The sequence below is a fragment of the Cryptotermes secundus genome, unplaced genomic scaffold (assembly GCF_002891405.2).
Source record: "Cryptotermes secundus unplaced genomic scaffold, Csec_1.0 scaffold66, whole genome shotgun sequence".
Lineage (NCBI taxonomy): Eukaryota > Metazoa > Arthropoda > Insecta > Blattodea > Kalotermitidae > Cryptotermes > Cryptotermes secundus.
In genome coordinates this window covers 2,129,081-2,155,025 of record NW_019731262.1, presented here as the reverse complement: position 1 = coordinate 2,155,025, position 25,945 = coordinate 2,129,081, and the positions used below count along the sequence as shown (strand labels likewise).

At 41.6% G+C, this 25,945-nt stretch overlaps 1 long non-coding RNA gene across 3 annotated transcripts in view; it reads left to right on the top strand.

The window, feature by feature from the left end:
• Window positions 1–9,977: 9,977 nt before the first annotated feature.
• LOC111866679 overlaps window positions 9,978–25,945 on the top strand; it is a 239,262-nt gene continuing 223,294 nt past the window's right edge. For all 3 annotated transcript variants that reach the window (XR_004513247.1, XR_004513246.1, XR_002843191.2), the window contains exon 1: window positions 9,978–10,189. This is a non-coding gene — a long non-coding RNA (uncharacterized LOC111866679). The remainder of the gene's footprint in view (window positions 10,190–25,945) is intronic.

The window sequence follows — 25,945 nt, the reverse complement described above, 5'->3', positions numbered from 1 at the left end:
GGAGTGTATTAAAAATAGAGTGTTGATTTATCCTTCCATAATGATAGCATTCTTTGTACTACACCTATCTCTTTGGCTGTGTTAATCTCAGTATTTGACACAAATATCTCATTAAGATTCAAGACAGTTATCATTCTAGCATCATATAAATATACCCTTACATTTAAATTCCTCATCTTGTAACCTGTCAAGTGTCGGGCTGTAGATGAAGTCACGAACTTAAGGACAGAGGTTGTGATAATGTGCTGCCTGGTGTGGAATATTGCATACCGCAGGAGGCGGTGACAGATGAGTAATTTCAATTAATATTTTATTAAGATATATAAATCTAATATAAAATTAAATTCAAAGGATCACAACCTTCATGAATTCTACCTTCCTAGCCCAACCAGTGACCTGTTCAGTCCCCATTACATTCTCCTTCTATCACAAATCATCTTGATTTCTCCTCCCGTTGGGTATCAACTCTACTGTCTTCCATCCTTAGCATAAAGACATCAGATTCCACCGAAATAGATTGGTATCCAAATACCAAATTGCACGGCGTCATCTTCAAAAAGACAAAAAGTATATATTTACCATTTCCTGTCACATTGGTGCCATATGGTTCTTTTTAACCTGCAGCAGCTACAAAATTTGTTTACGAACTTAAGTTTCCTTTTTTAAGCCTGTTTTTACTGACTGCCCTTAACTACACGTACATATTTGAACAAAATTTAGTACTGCTAATTTATATATATATATATCCTTTTTTAACTTAATTTTTCCTCAGAAATCCAAGGGGGGGGGGGTTACCTGGCTTGCTTCCGCCCTCTCAGATCCCATTATCCTCAAAATAAAATTTTTGTTAAATTATTTAAACGTATTCTTACCGTTCGCTTATGTAATCTGAAATTCTGAGCTCTTTGTCACGAATCTGTGAGCTGTCTCCACTATTCTGATTTTAATGGAATCGTTTGGAGCTTCAAGAATAGCTAAAATGCCCCATTTATGTATGCATACCGCAGAAATTAGAAAAGACCTAATAGGGGCTGTTTCTGTCAGGTTTTGGTGCGCAGGAAGCCAGGTCTCTGGTGCTGCAGAAGTAACACTGCCTACATACTGCACTGACTATGCTCTGTGCTTGCAGGACTGATTAGTGAATAAATAAATATCAAAATCATGAAAACTTGAACCGTTCCGTCTAGTGTGGCCGGTGAAGACTTTTCTTATTTCAATTATTTATGCCCTTACATGTTTCGGTCTTCAGAGACTATCATCAGAGGGACACCTTTCAATCAATACAGTTGGAAGTTACTATTACAATATACGTGTACACGTATGTTCTGAACGTTAATATATTGTAGCGTGTTTTGAGTTCGAATCTTGTGGGTCACGTGTATAAGCCTTATCCCACTTCTGACACCAATTGTCATGTATTGGGCGTATAACGCGACAAATAAATTCACGCAGTCGTCTGATATATAGCGAATTTATTCCCTTCGCTCACTTACACACTTTACAGGCATCACACTTGCAGTGTTACAATCACTGCTCACAATATACGGCGAGACACTCCTTAGACGGATATTCCAAACTGACTTCTTAGACGGGCGATCCGAAGCTTTCTTCTTCGAAGACTATTCCGCGACTGACTTCTTCGAATGCTATTCCGAGACTCACTGTCTCTCGTCGAAGCTAGGCTANCGTCTCTCTTATTATTTCTCTTGACGGGGGTCCAAACGTGTGCCCCCCTGTCGTTCTCGAGAAGAGGGTTCTTTGATGTTGTCCTGTATGTGTTTGTGGCGCGCTGTGTTGTTTTTCCAGCTGTATTGATGTAAAGGTGTCCCTCTGATAATGGTCTCTGAAGACCGAAACATGTAAGGGCATAAATAATTGAAATAGAAAAATTTTCACCAGTCACACTAGACGGAACTGTTTTAACTTTTCATGACATTGTTAGTGTGACGGACCAGAATGAAACAAATCAACTATCGAAAGTTCGATTTGAGTATCTCTCTGCAGTGTTCGTGATGTCATTTAATTCGGAGGAACATACGACCTCCATTTTCACGGCCGAAAAGTAATCAGCAGAAATTGTTTTTCCTGCTTGGTTTCTCTCTTGGCTTACTGTTAACCCTGAAGATGGAGGAGGTATGTTTCCTTCGAAAAGTCAGGCTTTTACCGAACTGCGCGGTTGTTTTATTGGCTTAATCTTCGACACTGAAGATGGATGTGATATATTTCTCCGAATTACTCGTCTGGTTTCTTATACGGCTTACCGTTCGACACTGAAGATGGAGGCGATATATTTCTCCGAAATATGTAGTGTTACAACCTACAGTACCGTACTGATCAAGTCAGAAGTAATTACATTATCCATAACTGAAATATGTATTTTGTATGGTCTGTAAACAGATGTAGGTACATTTAGTTAAAGTGCAGTAGTACAGTCAACACCTCACCTTATGGCTACAGCACAGTTGGGGAGGGGGGACGTACAGGGAGTCCAACACTGACTGCGCATTCGGAACGGTACAACCATGTCATGTGATGCAGACGAACAAATAATGCAGTGTACAACTCGGGTATTTATAAGTGACATTCCAGGAAAAGCTACGCAGTGGATGGGCAGGTCCATTCGTGAAAGTTGGTGGGATTTATGATTAGTCTGCTCAGTGCGAGCAGACGTCTCAAGTTCAGTTAAAAGCATTCTTCCTTGCACAGTAAGTTAAAAGTTTTGACTCTTGGAGTCTTATTTGAGTGTATTATTCTCTATCTACTGTATGTATATTTTATTTTATTGTTTATTTTTATTCGTTGATTTTCTTTCTTCTTTATATTTGTAAATTTTTTCTATCTCCTTTAACATTCCACCTACACGAAATAAATTGAGTGGAAAAGTGTTGCATTCACAATCAAGAGAAATTGTTAGTAATGTATATAAGTATATGAAAGAGGCTGGGCCAACAATTACAGTGAAGAACATAGGAGTGGAAGTAGCAAAGGCAACAAGTGTATCGGAAAGTAGTGTCAGAAGAATAAGAGAAACAAAAAATATCGAATCTCGGTCTTCCACTTCCTTTTCGACACCCCATAAAGAAAGACCTAGGAAATCTCCACTAGCCACTTTGAGCATTGAGCAACAATTAATGGGACAGGAAGGCCTTTTGGACGCATGGCGGGAGTTCGTCTTCCATGTTGGCGGTGTTAATGATGACCGTTCTGATTATATCTCCGATTCATCTGGTGGTGACGAGGAAGGACAGGCATGTGAAGATGATATTTATGCGGACATTGTCAGTGTTGCCCCTTTAGAATAGACCTGTGTAATATGTAAATAAACTCATGTATATAACAGTGAAAAGTGTATAATAGTGTATAGTGCATAACAGTCTGACATTCGGCACATAAAACTTGAAACATCGGATGTGTGAACATCATCGAGACTAAACCGCCAACATGGGCCGCGCCATAGCTCAAGCGGTTAGTCGTTGGCTTTCCACAGCGGCGGCCCGGGTCAAGTGGTCTGGTCAAGTGGGATTTATGGAGGACAAAGTGGCGTTGGGGTAGGTTTTCTCAGAATACTTCGGTTTCCCCTGCCAATCTTCATTCCACCAATTGCTCCACAATCACCCTCACCTATCATCTGGTGGTGGTACAGTAGGCCAGAAATGGCCGCAATACAAGGGACTTAGTCCCACCACACTGGCAATAAAAACAAACAAAAAAGAAATGCCAACACTATGCAATATAATGAGGTAAGAAGTTATTTCCTATTGAGAACGCCTGTACTGTATTCCCCTCCACACTTGTCAGCATGCTGGAGCTCTCCCCACCACTACCAATACTTCTCCTACTCCGCGTCGGAGGACGGTCACTTCTAAATACCCGGGCTGTACTACAGCGCAATCGAATGACGTGTCTGGAATCCAATGCACAAGGAAAGCAAGACGTTACCGCACGGTTTGTGAACCAACACGGCAGTGAAGAGCTCGAGATGAGTGTTTTTGAAGTTATGTACAAGTTCAGTAATTTATTTTTTGTTTATTTAAGGCCCTGCCAGTTTCACTGACTATATAGCTTGGCAGGGGAGAGTGATAATTAATTAGGAAGAACATGAAAAGAAAAGACCGTGGCGTAATTTAATATACTGTGACCTGCATTTACTTTGATGGACTGAGGAAAACCACAAAATGGTTTCAAGATGATTGGTGAACGGGACGAGATTCGAATCCGGCATCGCCGTGATACAGATCAGAACTCTTAGCCCCTCCCGGGCCATACTCGCTGGGTGTTGCATCTACAAACGAAAATCAGACAGTATATATTAATATGGAAATCGAAACTTCCAAACTTCATCACAAGATCGGAAATTCTGATAAAAGCAGGTCAGACGTTAAAGTTCGCGGCTTGTAATCGGGAAATGCCCCATTCGATTAGCGATCGGGAGACCGAATATGATTATCTTCAGTCTGTCTCGCCAAATGTCGGGTTAGTACCATATATTGGACAACGACACAATTTACTTCCACAAGATATATATATTTTTTTGTCTATCCGCTCCATTTACTCCACATCCTCACCTCTCCTTACCCTCAGTAATTATTAGTACTAATGAAAACACATAAAAGTTCCTCATTACATGTTCGGTGATCAAGTCTGTCCCCATTTGACTCAGGCCTACTCATCCAACTTTTCCCAGGAACCGAGCAAGATACTTCAAGCGGAAACGCTTCTGACTTGTGTACCGCAGATGCCTGGTTCGAATCTCGGTCAGGACACCGAATATCTCGAGTTTTGCAACATTTTCCTCATTCTCTACAGCCAAATTCTGGGTTAATATTGTCACGTGTATGTGTGACTATAAACAGGATTTTGGGTTGGAGGTTGGATTTGTTGACCACTTTAGCACACAACTCGTAGTTACACTTAATTATAGTGCCATCACTAATTTCCACACTTTACAAAACAACAGTATTTTCCAACCCGCATTGTCTTCACTATACGTTTCCTGGTAACGGATTCTAACAACGGCTATTCCTCTGCTTCCGTGCTCAAGTCCTCTCTGAATGGCGGCTCCCGTCCAACTGCATATGCTTTCTTTGGTATAAAACACCGTCTGCAACAGTATCTCTACTGTTGCATGCGTATTTGCTGCCGCAGGAACGTGTTTACCGAACCGTTGCCTAGAAACGGCTCTACAGGCTATAGTACTTGAACTAGGTCGTTACCATTTCGTCCTGAGCCGGGATAGCTCATTCGATATAACAACGGGCTGCACGATTGGTGTCCGTTTCCTGTGAAGGTATGGCAAGAATTTTTCTCTTCTCTACAGAGTTCAGCCAAACTTTGGGCTCTTTCAACTGACATCTAACCGGTGAAGGGGCTTTTCTCTGGGGGTAAAGCATACGGAGAAGGAAACCGAACATTCACCTCCGTCTAGTGCCGAGGTCAAGAATAGTGGAGCTATACATCCACTCCCCGATACGTCTTCGTGGTATGATGCTTAATTAATTAATCTCAGGAATAATTTCACAATTTTTACCATTTCCTCATATATCGTTTCCTGTTCATTGTCGATTATCATCCAGTTTTTAGGCACGATATATTCTGAGCCTCTACTACGTACTTGCAGCGCTACGGTGGAGGTATTCTAACACGCCTCCATGCGAGAATATACATATAAATATATAGTATTTACAGACTCTTCAAATGTCTGTTTCTGTGTTCTTTCATCAGCCGTTTTATTTAAATTGTTCATCACATTTTATGCTCATTATTTACTATTTTATCCTGCCTCTATTAAGTTCTTTCTTAATATCCTAATCCTCGATACGATGTAGCCTAGTGCAAGCTTCAACCGAGATTAAGTTCCTCATCTCTAAAGATGCTACCGTGTTCATGTGTCTTGCTTAATTGTCTAAGATTCACTTCCATACGAGCACAAAGAATTTGCAGGGCTCTTGCATGAATTATTTGAATATCTAAAAGTTTAAACGGCATAAAAATCGTTAAGGTTCGAAGGTTTCCTTTGATATTTGCATCGATTCTCCTTAGTTGCTCTGATACGAACACAAATAACTTTTCCAGACGTTGTGGGACTCAGTTCCTGGAAACCAAGAAGGTTTCTGTAAATGTTTACCGAGAATCACATCCTGTGTCCCCTGCAGGATGCAGCCGTACCAACTCCCTGGGAATGCATTCCGAAAACAGCCACAAGGGCAAAGAAATTCTTGAACATAATAATATACTTTTGACTGCTTGACAGTTCAAAAAATACAAAATTATTAACACTTCTCCTGACGGACCTACTTCCTAACTCCACGATCGGGAGTCCTTGATTATAAACTAATAGTTGCTCAGCTATTCAAGATATTCCCAGTATCCTGAGCCAGATCAATCAAACACATACCACAGAATCCTAGTGGCATGTAGACCTGTTGTTAAGAGGTGACTCTGTAAACGGCTCGGTAAACACGTTCCCGTTGCTAGGCAGCAGATTCTTAGTAATGCAGCAGTGGGACGGAACGATAGAAGAGCTGTGTTTTCTATGTGGTCGGTGTCGAGATGTTGTAAACAAGGAATAAAGTTAGTTAAGTTGAGTTCTGAACAGGAATCTGTGAAGACTTGAAACGAAAGCAGAACAACAGCTATTGCTGGAGCCTTTAGCAGGAAACGTCTAGTAACAGACTGAGAACACTAGACTGCGTGCTAGTGAAGTGTAAATTGTGGAAATAGCGATAGTTGTTATTTGTAGATACTATCTATAAGTGATCAATAATTCCACTCACCAATCCAAACCCCGTTTAAAGTCACCCCTACACGTGACAGTACATTTTAATATTATTCTACTACATATGCCTAGGGAGGCACGCGATGGTGTAGTTGGTTGAGGCACTACGCTATAAGCTGGTAGATCGCGGGTTTAATTCCCGATGAGGTTATTGGTTTTTCAATTGACCTAATCATTCCAGTCACACTATGGCCCTGGGACCGACTAAGCGTCTAACAGAAATGAATGCCAGGAATCTTCCTGGGGGTAACGAGGCGTAAGGCTGACAACCACACCGCCATCTGTGTGCCAATTATCTAGAAAATGTTGGAACCTCGACGTCTCACAAACGTATGGGCCTCCACAGCCTGTTATAGGGACAGCTTTACTTCTTTTAACACATGTCTAGAAGTTTCTCTTGGTCTCCTTCCTTCTGGCTTTCCCAACAAAATGCTGTATTTCTCTTCGCCCCCATGCGTGTTACATGGCCTACCCATGTATTCGTTAACTTGATGATTCGTATGTGGCGAATACTGAAACCATTGTTAAATAACCGCCTCGCATACTTAGTAAACTTACTATAACCGTATCTGTTCTTCGGCTATTTTCTCCCTCTTACGCCAACAGATTCTAAATTGATTGAAAATCAAATATTCTGTCCATGTCTTACCTGCCGTGTAGACACGATTCCCATCTGCAGTGTAGACTCCATTTCGTGTTAAGGGCGATTTTCTTCTGTTTCTGTATGCGAACTGATGCTTCTCAGCGGTGCCCCCTAACACTCTTCTGATCAACTTACTCTCGCTTCAGTTCACATCGTCTGTTGGAATCACTTGATGGTATGATATCTCCGTTCCTTGTTAGTAATATCCCCCCATTATATTCTGCACGGCTGGATATTCCTGTGAAACTGCTGCAGACATGTCTCAGTATTCTGCTGGCTTAACAGAACGAAGACGAACCGAAGAATTTTGAACATAGATTGTATTTAATTTATAACGAAAAGTATCAGGTACAATGCAATAAAAAGTTTAGAACCAACCTATTTATTTTCAATCGTAATATACTTGATGTGAACAAGGCATGTAGCACGCATAGGAGAAAAGCTCAGTGTGTACAAATTTTAGTAAGAAAATTTGAAGGAAGAGATCAACAGGAAAACCTAGGTGTTGATGGGAGTATAACATTGAAACCGATCTTAAAGAAATAAAAGGATATAAACTGGATTCATCTGGCTCAGGACAGGGACCAATTGCAGGATCTTATGTAATATAAAAGGTAAAGCTATCCCTGTAACAAGCTGTGGAGGCCCATAGGGTTGTAAGACGTTGAGGCTCCCACTTTTTTCTAGGCAATCGACTCACAGACGGAGGTGAAGTTATCAGCATTACGCGCCGGCCGGCCACCCTTTAGCTCCAGAAAAATTCCTGATACTCATTTATGTTAGAGGCTGAGTCGAACCCAGGACTATAATGCATCTGGAAATGGTAAGTCAATTGAAAAAACCCAATGACCTTATTGGGAATCGAATCCAGGACATTCCGGCTTGTAACATAGTGCCCTGTTATGTACTCTACATGGACAAACATTAGAATTAATGAGAAATAATTGAGTGCACTGTTTTTTGTAGTCGGAAGTGTTAATGGGCCCCATATAGGGCATATATGGATGGATATTCATACATGCCATGAAGCCGAATTCGAACAGTGTATTTGAAAATACTGATAGAATGTCGTTATTGAACGGAAGTGCCCCAGTGCATAAGACCCTCGCTTTTATGTTCACACTAGGAAAAGAAATTTACTGTTAAAAGTGACGACATGACGGAATTCATAAAGCCTACATTCCTGCTTCATCTCCTCCTACTTCTGCAGAAATGTGTTACTAATAAATCTCTCAGCTTTATATGATTTAAGGCCAAGAGTGCATACCTCATCACGCATATATATTTTTTTTAATTCGTTTAGTGGGTCCACTAGGTACGGCGGCCACTGATTGGCCTATTATAGCCTGCCCCGGGTGATTATGATGATGGAGAATTTGGTGGAATTAATATTAGCAGGGGAAACCGAAGTACTCGGAGAAAACCTGCCCCAGCGCCACTTTGTCTACCACAAATCCCACTTGACCAGACCCGGGATCGAACCCGGGCCGCAGCGATGGGAAGCCAACGACTAACCGCTTGAGCTGTGGCGCGGCCTTATGCAGCTATGTTATCTTATGCTATGAGTTCTAGGCGGTGGACATGAAGGTTGCAGGTTCAAGTCTTTGTAATGGTTATATTTTATTTTTGTTACATATTGGAATTATATTACACAGAAATTATTATTATTAATATTGTCAGCATCACGTTATTATTATTATTATCATAATGTGGCTGGTGTGGCCTTCAATATCAATAATCAGTCACTCGATACCAAATTTGGTGAAAATCGGCCAATTGATTCAGAAGTTGATTTGGGACACACATAGAACGGTGATCCTTAAATCAACACGTTCTATCCTAAGAAAATGGTAGCACACTAAAAATATTGTTCAAGATTATAACGTTAAATCTTCACTGTTTTGCGACAGAGATGATAGACCAGTGCGTATAGGTATAGATTATGAATTGGCCGGACGGGTTTCGATTACATGAGCTGAAAGTTTTTTTGTCTTCTTAATAGCTGCAGACAGGTTCTGGAACACATAAAGTTTCCCATACAATTGTTTGGGGTGCTTTTCTGCGGGATTAAAGCAGCCTGGGTGTGAAGATGAACATTCACCTTCATCTAGTGTCGAGGTCAAGAATGGTGGAGCTACATCTTCACCCCCCATACACCTTCATGGCATAGTGCTTACTTAAATGAACACAGGGTCAACTTTATCTCCGTTTTCAAGCATTCGGTTCTGAACATATACATGTTGACTTAGACCAGGTTATTCATGTGAAGATGGTAGCAGTATGTCCCTCCGAAACGTCGGGAAATTATTGGGCTACACATCATCATATCCCAGAAGAGAGTGCTATTTGCACCATTCATGTTCCACCATCCCTTGTGTCATACGTTCCGCTGTACAGTGCTTTAAATATCTGCACCTTTTATTCTGTCTCCTTACGTTTCATTACTTTAGTGTATGACAAGATATTGTGTTTGTGACTGGAGGAATGTGATGTTATACCGTTGCCCACCCTGCCGGTTGTAAACAAAGGAATAATGATACAGCGAAAGCCCGGTATTACCCAGTTTGTGATTATGATAAAGTAGCATGTTTTGTGTTATACATATATTTAGTTTTAGTATAGATTAAATAAGTGTAGAATTAACGATTTTGACACCAGAAATAGGTTTAAAGGAAATAATATACAAGAAAGTGTATAGTGTCTGGATACAATGATGTGTCTGTGAGTGAACAACTGAAGACAGGTATCGGAAGTTACACTATCGAAAACAAGTAAGTCAAGTGAATGAAAAAAATTTTAATTAGAATATGATAATATTTGTATTAGAGTAAAAATCAGAATAAGTTCAGTATGATTACAATTTGGAAATCCTGTGTGGTTTCACTGGGTAGCAACTTAAATGTTATTAGGTTTATTTTGGACTATATCCATCGTCTGGTATATAGAAGACAAAAAACCACAACGTTTCGGAGACTGGATCTGCCTCCTTCCTCAGGTGGATGGGGCAGGATAAACCTACTCAGTTGAGCCCGTTAGAAAGAGCTAGTCTCAATCACTGGAGGTTCAGTGATTGATACTAGCCTGACTAGCCTCCACCTGAGGACGGAGACAGATCCAGTCTCCGAAACGTTGTGGTTTTTTGTCTTCTATATACCAGACGATGGATAGAGTCAAAAATAAGCCTAATAGTTCTGTACAGCATACAGCTTCGTCAGAATCCTTTCAAGTCTATTTAACTTAAATGTAGATACTTACATTTATTGTGGTTTGGAAATGTTTGAAACTCCAAAGACAAGGTAGGGACTGGATTCTATAATAAGCTTTCATAAAAATGACAATGTAAATTGTGCATTGATAAGTCATGTGACTAGGAGGAGACATGTGAAGCAAATACTGCATTAGGGAAGAAATGAAGGCAGCACTATATCTGGGTGTAGCAATGAATTGAATTTCCTCACCCACAAATTTTAATATAAATTTTTATAAATGATACCCTAGGTCAGGTATTTGTGAAGTCCATAGGAAGAGGAACAGAGGAACTAGTGTAGCAAGTGACATAGAATGGCCAGTATTGTGTCATATTGAAACTTTTATGTAGAGATTTAGTAATACAGTTAAAGTATTATATTCCAAACTACAATATACATTTTAAATGTTCTGTTTCAAAATATTGTAAGGAAAACTTAATACTTTCAAGAAAATATTTATTACTTTCATATGCAGAATTGAAACGGTATGACTGCTGTTCCTTCTTACAGCTTCAGTATAAGCATTTAACAGGAACCCCATTAATTATAATTTTTCAAGAGTCAGACTCATATTAATTAAAAAATTTCAGACATAAATTGCATTTTGGTTATATAATTGATGATATTGCGAACCTGGATAGTGCAGTCGGTATAGTGACTGGCTACGGACTGGACTGCAGATGGCTAGGATTCGAGTCCCGGTAAGGTCAAGAATTTTCCCTGGTTCATGAACGTCCTCTATTGTTGGGTTACATAAATAAGCTCTAAAGTTGATTTCTGTCTTTTGGGATATGAAGTCATGTAGTCCGTTTGAAATTGAGCCGATGTTTCGGTGGAACATGCCGCTTCCATTATCAGGGTTTAAGTGGCTGGTGAAAGAGTGGCATTATATAGAAGCAGAGGGGGACAGAACTCTCCACATTGACCACTGTGAGGAACTAAAATCCAAGATGTCTTAAAGTTATTTGGTACAAAACCATGAAAGATAATTTTAAAATGAGATTTTGCCTGTTGAAGGAATAGGCTTACTTCCAAGGGAAAGGACTTTATAAGAAAGGGGAAGTGACAAGAAGTTGGAGCACACTGCATAATGAGAAGCTTCAGAAGTTGTACTCTTCAATAAACCTTACTGGGACGATCAAATCAAGGGACATGTAGAAAGCAGAAGAACTGATTCAATTATTTCCTAGGAAGTAGGAGTAGGTGAGTGGTCAGCTTCTCACCCCAACCGCTTTTTCTTTGGGAAATGAGCGCCCGGGACTCACTGGACAGGAGGCTGGGTGAGCCCCAAAGCTTATCTTGGCCCTGTAGAGTAGAGAAAACCCTTTTTTATGCTGGAACTCGAATCGCGTTTGTTTGGTCTTATAATTATAAAATTATTGCAGTTCATCTATTTTTCCTTATAAAACAAAGAACTTAGGCTAAAATGTAAAGGAATGAGAACAAATGCCATTGGCGTTTATTTTTCCTTGTTCAGTTATTTTTCACCGTGTCATAATGGAAACGTATTATAATTTGAATCCGTTAATGATAATCGATATTTATGTTACTTCGTTATTGCCAGTTGAGTCGTCGAAGCCAGGCTGCACAAGCAGACTGGCTCCTCTCCTGTTGGCTTGTTATGCTGCCATCTGCAAGCTAAACTAGAACTCACTGCGCCGCACTATCCATCAGCGCTCTCTAGCGACAATGTGTTGAGATAGGTCTTCCAACGTCGTTGGTTCACCACTCCTCGTTCATGTGAAGAAATGTAGTGATTAGCAGTTCCTTGTTTTTATTTACTGGGGTTTCTAAAGACGCTATACAATTCCTGATTGTAGGATGACTGATGAACGATTAGTTCGAAAGGATTTGGAAGGAATCTGCCGTGGCATAATTCAGTGTTCGAAAACTTATTTTCACCTGCGGCGTACTCGGGTTTGTCGAGGACGCATGATGGTAAACCACAGGACTTTGCCTCACGAGAACGGGGTTCGAAACTGTACAGGCCTTAATAAATATGTAAAATTCTCTGCGAAAATTCCCGTCATGCCTCGTACCTCGTGACTGCACATCTCTTGCAAAACACTGGCCTATTCTAAGAGATATTCCGGCAATTTCATAGAGGGTCTGAGGAAAACACAGAAAAAAACTCACTCAGGATAGCCAGAGTCGAGGCCGAGATTCGAACCGAGTACTTCCTGCATACAAGTGTAGTGGGTTGTCATTAGAGCAAAAACCGGTGGGGGGAAGGGATTTTTTCTGAAGAAGGAAGTGAAACCATGAGGAAAGACATTTTCAGTGTAAAGTTGAGTTGAAACAATTCTTCACGCCTTATGTAACCATTTCTTCCGCCAGAAGTACTAACCTAGATATTAAAATTAATTATAGCGATTAGGTTCGAACGGCACACCGTAGCGTAGTTGGTTGAGGCACTATGCTACAAGCCGGAAAGTCGCGGATTCGAGTTCTGATGAGGTGGATTTTTTCAATTTACCCAATCCTTCCAGCCGCAGTATGGCGCTGGTGTCGACTCAGTCTCTAAGATAAATGAGTACCAGGAATTTTTCGTGGCGTAAAGGGCGGCCGATGCGTAAGGCTGACAATCTCACCACCATTTGTGAGCCGATTATCTAGAGAAAATGTGGGAGCCTCGACGCCTTACAACCCTATGGGCCTCCACGGCCTGTTACACGGAGAGCTTTGAGAATTTATCGCCATTATTCATCGCTAAATACAGAACGCCGGGCACCATTTTCATTTTTAAAATACTGAATTTTTTATTCACAGTTTGGAATGGTACGTACTATGAGTCAGTTGAGCCGGTCACGGTAGCCGAGCGGTCTAAGGCATGCACTGTCTTCGCTCACTCGGAAGCCGGGATCGTGGGTTCGAATCCTACTCAGGGAATGGATGTTTGTGTGCGTTTTTCTGTGTTTGTCTACAGGTAGAGGCCTTGCGACGAGCTGATCACTCGACCAAGGAGTCCTACCGTATGTGTAAGATCTAGTAAACCGAAGTGAAACGGAGAGTTTCATGGAGGTAGGCCTAGGCCCAAAATTGGGGTTGTAGCGCCACAGAACAAAAAATGAGTCGATCATGAACAATAATATATGGACGAATGCATATGGTTACAGTTATTTAAGTAAAAGAATCACGCGGTTTCGGTGAAAGCCAAAATGGTTTTATCGCAGACTTCCTTCTTTTTTTTTTGTCCCAAATTCTGACGTTGCGCGATAGCTCAGTCAGTTTAGTTACTAGATTTGGGGTACACAATCGATGTTGGATTTCTGTCGAATCCACTAAGCAGGTGTGTGAGATTGGAAGTAGTTTTCAGGTTAAGAATGCATCGAGCTATATCTTTACTCCAAACTACCTAAGTTTCCGAAAATAAGGTCCCTTATTCACCAGTGGCGACCGAACTCTTTTTGACTGGCGATTAAGTATTCCATTCTGCGTTCGGAAGGTAAGGTCTGGATTTCGGGAAATCTTACCCTTAGCACTTGCGGCACAGAGAACATGACGAACTGTATCCAGAGACATGGGAACCAGAGGAAACATCCATTGCTAGACAACGGCTCAGTAAACAAATTCCCTCGACAACGAACAGGCAAGAAAAAATGGGGGAATAGTTTGGAATTATATTTTCTGTTCGGTCCACGCAAAATGGCTATAAAGAAGAGTTCAGGCGAGAATTGAGTCAGTTGACATCCGGGATTCCAAGCGATCAGTTAGTCGAGAATTGGGCTCTGCAAGGGAGGCTGAGAAGATGACGTCATGGGTTCAGTTGTGGGATATTCGGCAGACAGTAACGACGTGAACACAGAAGCTGGAGAATCTTAATTATTTAGATCCGTTACCAGGAAATGTCTAGTACAAATATTGCAGAGGAATAGCCATTGTTTAGAGCTGTTACCAAGCAACGATTAGTGAAAGCAGACTGAGAAGACTTTGCGTGGAGTGATTTGTAGTGGGTAAATCAGCAATAGTGTTTTAATTACTTGTAGATCCGTGTTGTGTATAAAACTGGTCAGTAAATCCAATTCACCAGTTCATAACCTGTCTGTAATCACAGACTCTAAATCGTGATAATATCAAATAGTTATTAAGTCAGAACAGTTAATTTTTCTACCTCATGCCTGGTCTCCTGCAGGGCATCAGAAAGAGACTAAACTTGGGCCCCGACTACAGGTGAGGACCAAAGGAGAGCATCAGTGATTACTGAAACGTATTTTGTCCGGCTTCGAGTCGGGATAGCTCAGTCGGTATAGCGACTGGCTACGGGCTGGACGACCGAGGGGCCGGAGTTCAAGTCTCGGTAGGGTTGGGAATTTTCTTTTCTCCACGTCATCCAGACTGGCTCTGGGGCTCTCCCACCCTCCTATCCAATGGGTACAGGGGCCTCTTTCCCCGGGGTTAAAGCGGCCGACGCGTGAAGCTGACCACTCACCTCGAACTAGTCCCGATGTCATGAAATATGGATCTATACATCCACATCCCCACACATCTTAGTTAGTTAGTTAGTTATTAGAGAGGGTGGGTTTCCCCATGCACTTAGACCTGTAGTGGTCCATTGTGCTTCCCTCTATGATTTCTACCAGTCTCTATATCCTACCGGTATTGGTGCTTACCATCAGTCCCGCCCAGCCAGCGAGACCGGCTCTACTGGCTGAGAAGTATCTATAATGCTTCCCCCCTCTACCGGAGGTATTAGTGACTGCTGTTGGGTGGCAAACGTCCGCAATTTTGCTCAGTGACCTCCTTTGGGGGTATGAGGTTTTTTTACGTGCCGTTAAGCTACGACATGGGACCCGCGGCTTAAAGTCCCTCCCGGAGGACTTGTTCCCTGAATTTTTTCCGCCCTTAAAAATTCGACGATCTCCGCCGGGTATTTGAACCCGCGTACTACGAGTCATGAGGTGGGAACCTTACCTCTAGACTACGGAGGCCGCCCCCACACATCTTCATGGCGTAGTGCTTAATTAATTAAGCATAGGGAGAATTATGCCTTTTTATATTTTACGATTTTTTAACTGTTTCTCTCCCTGGCCATAAATCTGTAATTAACCAGAGGGACACCTTTGATTTTACCTCTGCCATACTCCAAACTCGGCTGCCTGACCGAGATCCTAAGTGGTCTAAGCAAATGCTGGAATAGTGCATGACGTTAAGGCATTACTCCTTGCTTTCACATCTTTTCCAATTAATTATTCACTGCCGTCCTAACATTCAACACTGTAAAATCTGAGCTTAACGCATTGTCGTTAAATAGGCCATGGACTGCAAGTAAATGAATTTTTTTTCCTTGGCACTACAGCCCTAGTACACCTTAGACCGCTTGGCTACGTCACCGGAAAATGAAATAAATACACCCCGAAAATATTCCTTAGTTGGGCAAACGAACGGCCGAAAATACTAGGAGTATGTTTCCGGTAGCCAGGGAGTCAGTAGGGTGGGCCTAGGAATTCGAGTGTGCTGCCATCTACTCTTGTGTTGTAATTTCACATCGGAAGAAGATGGAAGGTTTGTAGGTTTCTGCTCCTACCACAGAATCTCACAATCCGTCAAGACAAAATTATTCAAATGTAAAAGTAGAAAAATAGGATGTCACCTTCATATGGAAATATTTAAATTACTTTTCTTGAATTTGTGAGACTTGTGATGCTTTGGCCAAGATATAAGGACCCGGCTTGCCCATAGGGCTTATTCCTTTAATGCGAATTTTATCATAAGTTATTCTAATTCTGTAGCCCTTCATAAGGTGACTCTAAGAGAGAGAGAGGGTGACAGCGGCAATTGTCTGCAGACTAGCTCTAATTGTCAGTGCAACTGCCATCAATACCGGACCCGAAATGAGGTGTATCCCCCGGTTTCTTGCCAGTAAGATGATGGTTGTTTGGTGACGTTTATGTAGGTTTAAATAATATTGTGGCATGATTACCCGTTGCTAGGCAACGACAGCGAAATAAGTAACTATACAAAGATCGTTACTAGGCAGCGGCGCGTAAACAGCAACAGAGAAACAGTGTTTTCTGTGTGGTCCGTGTTGAGATGTTATAGGCGAAGTCAGTCAGAAATTAGAGTCAGGTAACCGTTGGGGTTCAGTTGTTGTGAACTGTTGCTGTGAGAAGCTTGTAGCTCAGGCTTGGCACAGTTTCGGAACCCAGAGGAAGGGGAACGTCCTCCTTTGAAGCCGCTACCAAGCAACGGCAGTGAAGACATGACTGTGGACATTAGTGTGTTTGTGTGTGTGTGTGTGTGTAACTGTGAACCGTAAAATGTAGTCACGCTCTGTATCAAAGAGTCCAATAAATCCGATGACCAAGCCAAAACCTGTCTATAGTCGCTCTGTCACCTGACAATATTAAAGAGTCCGTCATTACCTCACAGGAAAGGGATTCTGTGTACATTACGAATTTCAGAAGTGCTTATAGAAACCGTCATTAATTGTAAGAAGAAAAGGAACGCCAGAAATAAACTCTGTGCTTGAAATGCTGCGTTAATTAATGTTAAAGCATATGGTACACCTAGTTACTATTGCCATTTAAATAATTAATAATTAGGTTTGCAGTATATTTTATTTTCTATTCATCATTTTATAGGCCTTAAAATGTTGGAAAATTCGAGGGTAGCTGAGCAACTGGTGGCTTCTCAAAAAGGGCCAGGCTCCATGGAATTATATAGTAGTTATTTGGTTGTTAGTAGGGTAGTTAATTAGTTTAATTGTTTCTTGCATCCTGTTGTGTATTTAATCAATATTAGAGTTAATTTCACCGACCACACAACACGTTTTTATTATTGTCACACTACATGTTTCGACCTCAAGAGGTCATCCTCAGGTGTGCGAACACAGTTGCACAATCACACGCAATCACATTCGTTTTTCCACTTATTTCGATCCTGTATCCAGTTCAGGTCTACGCTACAGGATACAGGATCGAAATAAGTGGAAAAACAAATGTGATTGCGTGTGATTGTGCAACTGTGTTCGCACACCTGAGGATGACCTCTTGAGGTCGAAACATGTAGTGTGACAATAATAAAAACGTTGTGTGGTCGGTGAAATTAACTCTAATATTGAGTTAATTAGTTTGTTAGTAAGAAGTTGAAGACTCACAGAATCCTCGGGTGTGGTTCTTTGAATTTTTTATTATTTCCACAGTTTACATACCTCTCTGCAGGACCTTCCGGGAGCAACTCGACTTGTAGCCAGCAGTCCGGCATTTCGTTTAAAGCGTACGGGGGGGCGGCATAAAAATTGCCCTGCTTCGAATTTCCCCAGGCAGTGCCTCCCGCTCTTCCAGTAAAGCCACTTTTGAGAGGGGGTAAAGCTCTGGGAAGTGAATAAGGCGTATTCTTATGTAGTGGACATTGTTGTGGACAGACGGTTTAGACAGGGTTATTTGCGACTGGAGGTTTACCGCCCATCAGTTCATCTTGGCGCCAAACCCCTTGAGGATCACGACCACAGATTATTTTCAACTGAACCTTTGCGGTCATAGTCCCTATGCAACATCTTCTCTGACGAGAAGATGGGTTTGTCGCTTACGAATATGCTTGGCTTCCCATCAAGCGAACGTATCGCACATGTAGCATATTACAACATATATTAAGCCTCTTATATTTTCTGTGTCTGGTTTCACCTTGACCTGTGCTGTGAACGTTTTCATTCTCATGATTTCGAATGACTCCTTCTTGTTGTCTGCACAATTTTGTTATATGATCGCATACATACAGAGGGTTGAAAGCCTTGGTGGGCAGACGAAAGAATTTTAATCTGTCGAAATAATGGATGGCAATTCAGTCCGTACCTCAGAGGAAACATATTACGTCTCCGCTACAAAGCTTAACCGGTTAATGCTGTTTAGGGAAATAATCGCTGTTTGCTGTGAGAACCATACGGAACACATAAATACACTGCATGGGCAGGATGCAGTATATATAAATTCAGTTCGTACCTCACAGGAAACACATTACGTCTCAGCTACAAAGCTCAGGCGGTTAATTCTGCTTAGATAAACAATCGCTGTTTACTGTGAGAACCATACGGAACACATATATACACTGTGTGGGCAGAATTCAGAGTTCGGATGATATTGAAACACCTGGAACATGTAATAAAGGGGTTAAATCAAATGCAGAAAATGTAGGACCTGGGAAGCATGCGTACTGTGTCAGCAATAAAAGGAACCTGGAATTTGCGAATGTAGGGTGAGAAGGAAGTGGGTTGGACGGTGTAGTCTGGATGTATAGAAGCCTATATGTTGATATTCTTGTCACAAGAATTGATGGGTGAATTCTTGAGGGAAGAAGAGAAATAATTCTCGTTTCTTTATTCATTTCTTCAACTTTTGCTTCCTCCTTCACGTTCTCAGACGCGACTTGAGTGGAGAGAAGGAACCAGTGATTGAATGCTCGTGTGTCTTCAGCGATGGAGAGGTACAGACGTCTCAAGCAGTGCAGACAGCATTTATTATTAAATCTAATTTAAATGTTAGTAACTTTTAACTCCGTAAAGACTGAATTTCTTCTAGGTAATATACAAAAATTCAGTTCGTACCTCACAGGAAACACATTACGTCTCCACTACAAAGCCCTACCGGTTAATACTGTTTAAGGAAACAATTACTGGTTGCTATGAGAACCATACGGAACACATAAATACGCTGTGTGGGCAGAAGGCAGTATATATAAATTCAGTCCGTACCTCACAAGAAACACGTCACGTCTCCGCTACAAAGCCCAACCGGTTAATGCTGTTTAAGGAAATAATCGCTGTTTATTGTGAGAACCATACGGAACACATAAATACACTGTGTGGGCAGAATGCAGTATATATAAATTCAGTCCGTACCTCACAGGAAACACGTCACGTCTCCGCTACAAAGCCCAACCGGTTAATGCTGTTTAAGGAAATAATCGCTGTTTATTGTGAGAACCATACGGAACACATAAATACACTGTGTGGGCAGAATGCAGTATATATAAATTCAGTCCGTACCTCACAGGAAACATATCACGTCTCCGCTACAAAGCCCAACCGGTTAATGCTGTTTAAGGAAATAATCGCTGTTTATTGTGAGAACCACGCGGAACACGTAAATACACTCTGTGGGCAGAACGAGGGGTTTTAGAATGTTAAAGCGGGTGGTACATGCAGTAACTTCTGGGCTTTGAAAGGTTAAAGAGTAACTAGCACATTATAAAAGTTAGGCAGTTCTTTTATTGCAGATGGAGTTACAGCAGCTTCACAAAAATCCGAACCACTAAGGGCTCCACCAAACTTCGTGTCCATTTGACAAATTGGTTTGTTTACCTGCGGTAAAGCAGACGGAGCGTGAAGGTGACCACCCACCTCCATATAGAATGCGATTCTTCCGTTGCCAGGCCGTAACCTTGTCACTATACTAACTGAGCTTCTCGTGGAAGAAAACACTTAGGCAGCGTTCATTTTAATAATAATTGGAAGTCAAATATTACGTCAAAGGAAACAAGCTGCATTTTCATTACAAAGAATTCGTCATGTGAAATTTGAGGATCGCGTAGAGGTGACCATAAGAACTGCTGTTTTTTGAAAGGCGACATCGTATTTTCTTGTAGATATTTACCAAATTTTACAAAAATTTGCTGCCTTGCTGTACAAGGTACTGACAAATTTCACCTCGTGTCAACTACGCTGTGTAAAAAGTAAAGTACAGCTATCCCTGTAACAGGCCATGGAGGCCCATAGGGTTGTGAGATGTTGAGGTTTCCACATTTTCTAGACAATCGGCTCATATATGGCTGTGAGGTCAGTCTTAAGCGCCGGCCTCCCTTTACCCCCAAGAATATTCCTGGTATCTATTTCTGTTAGAGGCTGAGTCGACACCAGGGCCATAATGCGGCTGGAAGGACTAGATAAATTAAAAAGAAATCCACCTCATCGGGATTCGATCCCGCAACCTTCCGGCTTGTAGCATAGTGCCTCAACTATCTCTTCATAATTCTTATGTCACAAAATTTACAAAATAACGTAATTCATTGAAAATGCATTCTCATAAATAGAGCCAGGCTTAATGAGTGGTTACGAGACATATGTAGACATTAACCAGCTACTTAAAAATAATAAAAAAAGTATCTCACACAGTGTACTTGTGCGTTTCTTAAGATTCGCAGTAAACAGCGATTACTTTTCTAAACAACATTAACCGATTTTTGTAATTGAAGCTCAATGAATTTTTAACAGGCTTCGATGGGTTAACTGTGCATTAATCCCGTTTGTAGGCGGATTCGAATACTTCCACCGTATCCCTGCGAGTCGTATTAGGCGACGAAAAGAGAACCAAATACATGGGGGTACAACTGGGACACCACGTTCATGGGGGATATAAATACGGAAACCTGGCCCTCCAGGTTGTGGGAGTCTCAAATCTGAGACAGTATAATATGGTCATGATTTCCGCGGGACTCGGACCTGAGAATGACTGCGCTGGCGAGGACCAGCAGAAATCGTAAGCGACAGACCCATCCTCTCGTCAGAGAGAATGTTACATAAAGAATATAACCGCAAGTGTTCGGCTGGAAAATAAAAAAGAAACTGGTTGTGAGTCTCAAGGGGCTTGTTGCCAAGACGAACTGATTGGCAGTAAACCGCCAGTCAGAAAGTAACTCTGACTGTGACAGTTTCTTCCGACAGGACTGCTTAGTCGGTATAGAGACTGGCTACGGACTGGACGACCAAGGGATTAGAGTTCGAGTCTCAGTATAGTCAATAATTTTATTTTCTCCACGTCGTCCAGATCGGCTCTGGCGCCCACCCAGCCTCGTATCCAATGGGTACCGCGAACTCTTTCCCCGGGGGGTAAAGGGACAGGGACGTGAAGCTGACTACTCACCTCCAGCTAGTGCCGAGGTAATGAAAATGTGGATCCTTACAGTCTCTCCTCCATACGCCTTCATTATGTTCGGCCATATGAACGTGTAAATAGAAATATGTGTAAAGCCACGATGTTTGTTCTGGTCTCGTCAGTGACAGAAGGGAGATACTTGCTGAGTTGAGTGTACTCCTCCTGTTCGTGTAGACATTTGTCCCGTCGCTTCTTCCTGTGGGAACACATGTCAAGAACCGCCCATCTTTACACTTCTTTTATTGCTTTTCCTACCTTGGTTTTTACTTTAACACAGAACCGAGAGTTACATATAGGAAGGAAGAGGTTGTTCTTGTGGGCGGGGGGATTGCGCGCATGGTAAAGAAATGGAATTGGAAAATACTCTAGAACAGGAATGGCTTAGTTCAAAACTGGTCTATCATAAGTCCAGGATTTATCGTTTTAATACTCTCAGGTGTCTGAATGGTATTGTATGCGGGGTTTTGGACTGGATATTGGATTTATTGAACACTTTAACACATAACTCGTAATTACACTTAATTATAGTGTCATTACGGATCCCCACACTTTATAAATTGCCATTAGACACTAGTGTTCTCAGCATGTTACTAGACTTTTCCTGGTAACGGCTTATAACATTGGAGATTCTTCACCTTCTGCGCCTAGTTCCTCTCTTCCCTTCCAACTGAGCATTCTTCCTTCAACTAAGTCTTCTCTTCACAGACTAAATTACAAAGCTCAAAGTCAAAGTCACATTCCGACTGACAATCAGGCAGTAAGTCTTGGTGTCGAACCCCATCTGGGGCTCATGACCAGATATTTATTACTGTTTGACCGTAACGGCCTTGATTTTATGTGGCGCCTTCTCTGACGAGAGGACGGGTCTGTCTTTTGTATATGCTGCTGATCGTAGACAGCGCATTCTTTCTCGGGTTCAAGTCCGTTGGTACTCGCGACCATATTTTACTGTCTCAGATTTGAGACTTCCCGTTTCTTCGCCTCCTAAGATTCGCAGAAAATGATCAAGCCTAAACCTTGTCTCTTCTTTATAACATCTGTTCACCTACTACGTAGAAAACCCTGTTCCTCTGTTCAATCCTTATCCGTTGACGCGGAAACGTGTTTACCTTAGCAGTTCCCCAGCAGCGGTCGTTTATTCTTGCTTATTAATAATTCACTGCCTAACGGAAGTTGTTCCGTTGTATGTTTCGCGGCCGTTGCCTAGAAGCAAATGTNGCGACCATATTTTACTGTCTCAGATTTGAGACTTCCCGTTTCTTCGCCTCCTAAGATTCGCAGAAAATGATCAAGCCTAAACCTTGTCTCTTCTTTATAACATCTGTTCACCTACTACGTAGAAAACCCTGTTCCTCTGTTCAATCCTTATCCGTTGACGCGGAAACGTGTTTACCTTAGCAGTTCCCCAGCAGCGGTCGTTTATTCTTGCTTATTAATAATTCACTGCCTAACGGAAGTTGTTCCGTTGTATGTTTCGCGGCCGTTGCCTAGAAGCATATGTTTCAGAGTCGTTCGCTAGCAACGGCTGTTTCTCTAGCCCCACAGTTCTTGTTTTGAGAAAATATGCTGCAATACTAAACCATGATCCTCAGTCTGTAACCAGCCAAGTGCCAAGTGCCCCAAACTTGAAGACCTAGGATGTGATGACATACTGTCGCATACCACACGGGACGGTGGTAGAAGAGTATGGAGCAGTGGCGGAGTGATGACTAGGAGGGGAAACATAAGAAACCCGCAGAATCCGCTGCGGTATCAGTTTGTTTACTGCGAAACTCGCATAAAGTTACTTGGGATTGAACCCGAGAATCCACAACGAGATGCAGGTGCCTACAGTTTGTTAGTAGTGGGTGACTGGTATTTATTTGGTCATCAGTTTTACTTTGTCTGTCGTGAAGGAGGGAAGGTGTAATCGTTAGTTTAAATCTTTGACTATTTTCTAACGCTTAATTTCAATCAAAGGTTACTTCGGACCCCGCAGATATTATTTCATTTAAGTGAGATCTTGGCTAGGACTGTCTCAGTTGAGATTGTTGATGACATTCCAACTTTCGTCTGTTGGAAACAAAATAAAAATTGTAAGAGGGAGAATCAGTGACAAGGTCTTAAATGGATATAAAAGGTTAAAACATGTGATATTCGAAACTGAAAAAGAAACATTTATTTCTCGACATATCCCCCGCCAATACTGATACACTTGCCTCATCGCTTTACCAGTGCTTTGGAACACGCAGCATAGAACTGTTTTTGACTGTTGTCTCAAATCACTTCCGTACCTCCGTTTCATCTTCTTGGTCATCAGCGAAACGTTTTCCACCCAGATGTGAACCGATTTACGCGACAAACACTTCCCAGCATAAACAGGAAACATTTCTTTATGAACTGCTTTGGCATTGAGTCCTTTTACCCACAACAAAAGCACAACAGAACTCTGCTCCTTGATACACTCCTCAATCACTGTCACCATTTTGACTACTAAAACCAGTCTCTGAACATGCGCATGCGCATGCGCATCCGCTACATAGACTGTCATGAAGCTGGACTATGCTGCTACCTAGTGATACAAATAGAAAACCTATTACATCTATTACAGCTGTTTTAGTTCCATTTGTAACCCATTTACTGATTGTCCCTCGTTTGAAGCGTAAAATATAGGTAAAGTTGTCTTTGCGCTTAATTAATAAGGATGTCATGGACACATATGAGATAATGGAGGTATAGCTCCATGCATTAAGACCTCCATCCATGAAGATGAGTGCTAAAGTTCATGCCGTGGCCGCTTTAACCACGACGAAAGAACCCCCGTTACCCACTGGGCGCCAAAACCGGTCTGCATGCTGTGAAAAATATAAAAAATCTGCTCCTTCCGAGAATCAAACCCCGATTCCCCTATAGTGCAGCTGATAGCTTAGCAATAATGCTATCTTCCATCTCATATCTCAAATTAAGAGGGAGTGAATAATATTATGGTACAGCATAAATTAAAATTAATAATTGTTACGCTGGGTTTGAGGTTCTCACCGGTGGTGATGAATACGATTCTCTGGGTTGAAGTGTTGTTGGACGGGGGTCCACAGACGTTTCGTGGAAACGTGGCTCCTACATCTTCAGGTTCGAAGAGTCATTCAAGCAAGAGACAAGCAAAAGTGGGAAGACACGAAAGTGTGAATTACATTTGACACTTACTCATGAGAGCCAAATTTCAAACCACTGTACAGATTATATTCACAGCTTCCAACACAAAAATTACATCGAAGTCAGTTGTCTAGTTTCGGAGATGAAACATGCAGACAACAGATGCGCCTGATCTGTATTCTATATGTTCAGTTTATGCAATTCGTGAAGAAGGCACGTAGTGATTCGAAATCTCAGAAGCGTTATCTGAAATTATCCATAAAGTTTCCAGTGAAAATATTGAATATAAAATTATGGCACGAATAAATCTTTTTTTTCTAGGAGAAATTGAGGACATATTCGTATTTTTCTTTTTTCCGAATTTCGAATATAGGCCCTGGTATACAAACTTCCGTTGTGTTCTTTTCGACAGGAGTGGAGACAAAAACGGTGCCCTTTCATAATGAGGGAGTTTTCTCTCTGGAGATTCTCCCTGGAAACTGTCACGATTTGAAAATGTGTTCATCAATCTCTATCCCATATTCCACGAAGCACTGAATTCCTTCTCTTATCTTCCCCCCCCCCATTTTTTTTCTTCTTTCTTTTCTGCGGCGCTGTTCCTTTTAGTTTTCTCGATCGAACTAGTGACGCTGAATTGCTGGATGTGCAGGCGTAAACGTAACAAGTTACAAAAGAAACTGCTTATATTTCTTTTAGAAATACCACCCGAAATATATTAATCATTTTAAGCATGAATTTCTTCTGTAATAAAAATTATAGTGCCTGTCCTTAACTAATTAAGCACTACACCATGAAGACGTATGAGGGACTGGATGTATAGATCCACGTTTGATGTGAGTGGTCAGTTTCACGCCTCGGCCGCTTTATCTCCGGGGAAAGAGCCGCCGTTACCCATTAGATAGGAGACTGTGTGGGCTTTGAAAAGAGAAAATTCTATAACCTAGTGACCCCTCAGTCATCCAGCCCGTAGCCAGTTGCTATACTGAGTACGCTATCCCAGCCCCTGAAATAATAATAATATGTATTAATCCAGTCCGTACCTCACAGGAAACACATTACATTTCCATAACAAAGCCCAACCGGTTAATGCTGTTTAGGGAAATAATCGCTGTTTATTGTGAGAACCGTACGGAATACATAAGTGCAGCCTACTTACAGAGAAGCTGCAGATATTTTTAATGTTAAAGCAGGCAGTACGTATAGTAATATAGAAATATAATTAAATTCTCCGTTTTTGGTCCTGTAGATGCACACCAACGTTTTGAGAGAACCCGCTATCGAT